Raw genomic sequence first — 6,000 nt, forward strand, 5'->3', positions numbered from 1 at the left:
CAGACGATAAGTACAACCGTTTCAGAGAGAAGAGCGGCCAATGTGACGATCTGGCTTTATGTCGATTCGATAACAAATTGACGAAAACGGACGAATTTCTAAGGTTTTTACTACATATGAACACTTTTCACATTCTCCCGTGCAACTCGGCTGCTAGTCCTCCTTTGATGCAGAATCTTAAGGTTCTAGCTCACGTCCAAGGCACCAAAGCCAGCTAAAAAGTCAATAATCGATACCTAAAATTTGAATTGTACAACTTCTTACTGGCTATTACACAACTTAGAAGCTTCATCTGTGTTCCACTATGGTGACTTTAGTGTCTGTGCATAACGCAGCACCCGGCATAGCTTTGCAGACGATAAGTACAACCGTTTCAGAGAGAAGAGCGGCAATGTGACGATTTGGCTTTAAGTCGATTCCTTAACAAATGACGAATACGGACGGATTTCTCAGGTTTTTACTACATATGAACACTTTTCACATTCTCCCGTACAACTCGGCTGCTAATCCTCCTTTCATGCAGAATCTTAAGGTCCTAGCTTATGTCCAAGGCACCAAAGCCAGCTAAAATGTCAATAATCGATACCTAAAACTTGAATTGTACTACTTCTTACTGGCTATTACATCCACTTAGAAGCTTCATCTGTGTTCTACAACCTTGCTTTTAGTGTCTCCGCATACCGCAGCACGCGACATAGCTTTGCAGACGATAAGTACAACCGTTTCAGAGAGAAGAGCGGCCAATGTGACGATCTGGCTTTAAGTCGATTCAATAACAAATGACGAAAACGAACGGATTTTGTCAGGTTTTTGCTACATATGAACACTTTTCACATTCTCCCGTGGAACTCCGCTGCTGGTCCTCCTTTCATGCAGAATCTTATGGTCCTAGCTAATGTCCAAGGCACCAAAGCCAGCTAAAAAGTCAATAATCGATACCTAAAACTTGAATCGTACTAATTCTTACTGGCTGTTACATCAACTTAGAAGCTTCATCTGTGTTCCACTATGGTGACTTTAGTGTCTCTGCATAACGCAGCACGCGACATAGGTTTGCAGACGATAAGTACAACCGTTTCAGAGAGAAGAGCGGCCAATGTGACGATCTGGCTTTAAGTCGATTCGATAACACATTGACGAAAACGGACGAATTTCTAAGGTTTTTACTACATATGAACACTTTTCACATTCTCCCGTGCAACTCGGCTGCTAGTCCTCCTTTCATGCAGAATCTTAAGGTTCTAGCTCACGTCCAAGGCATCAAAGCGAGCAAAAAGGCAATAATTGATACCTAAAACTTGAATTGTACTACTTCTTACTGGCTATTACATCAACTTAGAAGCTTCATCTGTGTTATACTATGGTGATTTTAGTGACTCCGCATAACGCAACACGCGACATAGCTTTGCAGACGATAAGTACAACCGTTTCAGAGAGAAGAGCGGCAATGTGACGATCTGGCTTTAAGTCGATTCCTTAACAAATGACGAAAACGGACGGATTTCTCAGGTTTTTACTACATATGAACACTTTTCACATTCTCCCGTACAACTCGGCTGCTAATCCTCCTTTCATGCAGAATCTTAAGGTCCCAGCTCATGTCCAAGTCACCAAAGCCAGCTAAAATGTCAATATTCGATACCTAAAACTTGAATTGTACTACTTCTTACTGGCTATTACATCAACTTAGAAGCTTCATCTGTGTTCTACTATGGTGCTTTTAGTGTCTCCAAATAACGCAGCACGCGACATAGCTTTGCAGACGATAAGTACAACCGTTTCAGAGAGAAGAGCGGCAATGTGACGATCTGGCTTTAAGTCGATTCCTTAACAAATGACGAAAACGGACGGATTTCTCAGGTTTTTACTACATATGAACACTTTTCACATTCTCCCGTACAACTCGGCTGCTAATCCTCCTTTCATGCAGAATCTTAAGGTCCTAGCTTATGTCCAAGGCACCAAAGCCAGCTAAAATGTCAATAATCGATACCTAAAACTTGAATTGTACTACTTCTTACTGGCTATTACATCAACTTAGAAGCTTCATCTGTGTTCTACAACCTTGCTTTTAGTGTCTCCGCATACCGCAGCACGCGACATAGCTTTGCAGGCGATAAGTACAACCGTTTCAGAGAGAAGAGCGGCCAATGTGACGATCTGGCTTTAAGTCGATTCGATAACAAATGACGAAAACGAACGGATTTCTCAGGTTTTTACTACATATGAACACTTTTCACATTCTCCCGTGGAACTCCGTTGCTGGTCCTCCTTTCATGCAGAATCTTATGGTCCTAGCTAATGTCCAAGGCACCAAAGCCAGCTAAAAAGTCAATAATCGATACCTAAAACTTGAATCGTACTAATTCTTACTGGCTATTACATCAACTTAGAAGCTTCATCTGTGTACTACTATGGTGCTTTTAGTGTCTCCACATACCGCAGCACGCGACATAGTTTTGCAGACGATAAGTACAACCGTTTCAGAGAGAAGAGCGGCCAATGTGACGATCTGGCTTTAAGTCGATTCGATAACAAATTGACGAAAACGGACGAATTTCTAAGGTTTTTACTACATATGAACACTTTTCACATTCTCCCGTGCAACTCGGCTGCTAGTCCTCCTTTCTTGCAGAATCTTAAGGTTCTAGCTCACGTCCAAGGCACCAAAGCCTGCTAAAAAGTCAATAATCGATACCTAAAACTTGAATTGTACAACTTCTTACTGGCTATTACACAACTTAGAAGCTTCATCTGTGTTCCACTATGGTGGTTTTTGAGTCTCCGCATACCGCAGCACGCGACATAGTTTTGCAGACGATAAGTACAACCGTTTCAGAGAGAAGAGCGGCCAATGTGACGATCTGGCTTTATGTCGATTCGATAACAAATTGACGAAAACGGACGAATTTCTAAGGTTTTTACTACATATGAACACTTTTCACATTCTCCCGTGCAACTCGGCTGCTAGTCCTCCTTTGATGCAGAATCTTAAGGTTCTAGCTCACGTCTAAGGCACCAAAGCCAGCTAAAAAGTCAATAATCGATACCTAAAATTTGAATTGTACAACTTCTTACTGGCTATTACACAACTTAGAAGCTTCATCTGTGTTCCACTATGGTGACTTTAGTGTCTGTGCATAACGCAGCACGCGGCATAGCTTTGCAGACGTTAAGTACAACCGTTTCAGAGAGAAGAGCGGCAATGTGACGATCTGGCTTTAAGTCGATTCCTTAACAAATGACGTAAACGGACGGATTTCTCAGGTTTTTACTACATATGAACACTTTTCACATTCTCCCGTACAACTCGGCTGCTAATCCTCCTTTCATGCAGAATCTTAAGGTCCTAGCTCATGTCCAAGGCACCAAAGCCAGTTAAAATGTCAATAATCGATACCTAAAACTTGAATTGTACTACTTCTTACTGGCTATTACATCAACTTAGAAGCTTCATCTGTGTTCTACAACCTTGCTTTTAGTGTCTCCGCATACCGCAGCACGCGACATAGCTTTGCAGACGATAAGTACAACCGTTTCAGAAAGAAGAGCGGCCAATGTGACGATCTGGCTTTAAGTCGATTCGATAACAAATGACGAAAACGAACGGATTTCTCAGGTTTTTACTACATATGAACACTTTTCACATTCTCCCGTGGAACTCCGCTGCTGGTCCTCCTTTCATGCAGAATCTTATGGTCCTAGCTAATGTCCAAGGCACCAAAGCCAGCTAAAAAGTCAATAATCGATACCTAAAACTTGAATCGTACTAATTCTTACTGGCTGTTACATCAACTTAGAAGCTTCATCTGTGTTCCACTATGGTGACTTTAGTGTCTCTGCATAACGCAGCACGCGACATAGGTTTACAGACGATAAGTACAACCGTTTCAGAGAGAAGAGCGGCCAATGTGACGATCTGGCTTTAAGTCGATTCGATAACAAATGACGAAAACGGACGTATTTCTCAGATTTTTACTACATATGAACACCTTTCACATTCTTTCGTGCAACTCGGCTGCTAGTCATCCTTTCACGCAGAATCTTAAGGTCCTAGCTCATGTCCAAGGCACCAAAGCCAGCTAAAATGTCAATAATCGATACCTAAAACTTGAATTGTACTACTTCTTACTGGCTATTACATCAACTTAGAAGCTTCATCTGTGTTCTACTATGGTGCTTTTAGTGTCTCCGCATACCGCAGCACACGACATAGCTTTGCAGACGATAAGTACAACCGTTTCAGAGAGAAGAGTGGCCAATGTGACGATCTGGCCTTAAGTCGATTCGATAACAAATGACGAAAGCGGACGGATTTCTCAGGTTTTTACTACATATGAACACTTCTCACTTTCTCCCGTACAACTCGCCTGCTAGTCATCCTTTCATGCAGAATCTTAAGGTCCCAGCTCATGTCCAAGGCACCAAAGCCAGCTAAAAAGTCAATATTCGATACCTAAAACTTGAATTGTACAACTTCTTACTGGCTATTACACACTTAGAAGCTTCATCTGTGTTCCACTATGGTGACTTTAGTGTCTGTGCATAACACAGCACGCGGCATAGCTTTGCAGACGATAAGTACAACCGTTTCAGAGAGAAGAGCGGCCAATGTGACGATCTGGCTTTAAGTCGATTCGATAACAAATGACGAAAACGGATGTATTTCTCAGATTTTTACTACATATGAACACCTTTCACATTCTTTCGTGCAACTCGGCTGCTAGTCATCCTTTCATGCAGAATCTTAAGGTCCTAGCTCATGTCCAAGGCACCAAAGCCAGCTAAAATGTCAATAATCGATACCTAAAACTTGAATTGTACTACTTCTTACTGGCTATTACATCAACTTAGAAGCTTCATCTGTGTTCCACTGTGCTGATTTCAGTGTCTCCGCATAACGCAGCACGCGACATAGTTTTGCAAGCGATAAGTACAACCGTTTCAGAGAGAAGAGCGACCAATGTGACGATCTGGCTTTAAGTCGATTCGATAACACATTGACGAAAACGGACGAATTTCTAAGGTTTTTACTACATATGAACACTTTTCACATTCTCCCGTGCAACTCGGCTGCTAGTCCTCCTTTCATGCAGAATCTTAAGGTTCTAGCTCACGTCCAAGGCATCAAAGCGAGCAAAAAGGCAATAATTGATACCTAAAACTTGAATTGTACTACTTCTTACTGGCTATTACATCAACTTAGAAGCTTCATCTGTGTTATACTATGGTGCTTTTAGTGACTCCGCATAACGCAACACGCGACATAGCTTTGCAGACGATAAGTACAACCGTTTCAGAGAGAAGAGCGGCAATGTGACGATCTGGCTTGAAGTCGATTCCATAACAAATGACGAAAACGGACGGATTTCACAGGTTTTTACTACATATGAACACTTTTCACATTCTCCCGTGCAACTCGGCTGCTAATCCTCCTTTCATGCAGAATCTTAAGGTCCTAGCTCATGTCCAAGGCACCTAAGCCAGCTAAAATGTCAATAATCGATACCTAAAACTTGAATTGTACTACTTCTTACTGGCTATTACATCAACTTAGAAGCTTCATCTGTGTTCTACTATGGTGCTTTTAGTGTCGCCGTATACCGCAGCACGCGACATAGCTTTGCAGACGATAAGTACAACCGTTTCAGAGAGAAGAGCGGCCAATGTGACGATCTGGCTTTAAGTCGATTCGATAACAAATGTCGAAAACGAACGGATTTCTCAGGTTTTTCCTACATATGAACACTTTTCACATTCTACCGTGGAACTCCGCTGCTGGTCCTCGTTTCATGCAGAATCTTAAGGTCCTAGCTCATGTCCAAGGCACCAAAGCCAGCTAAAAAGTCAATAATCGATACCTGAAACGTAAATTGTACAACTTCTTACTGGCTATTACACAACTTAGAAGCTTCATCTGTGTTCCACTATGGTGACTTTAGTGTCTCTGCATAACGCAGCACGCGGCATAGCTTTGCAGACGATAAGTACAACCGTTTC

Source organism: Schistocerca gregaria, unplaced genomic scaffold, assembly GCF_023897955.1.
Source record: "Schistocerca gregaria isolate iqSchGreg1 unplaced genomic scaffold, iqSchGreg1.2 ptg000244l, whole genome shotgun sequence".
NCBI classification, from domain to species: Eukaryota; Metazoa; Arthropoda; class Insecta; order Orthoptera; family Acrididae; genus Schistocerca; species Schistocerca gregaria.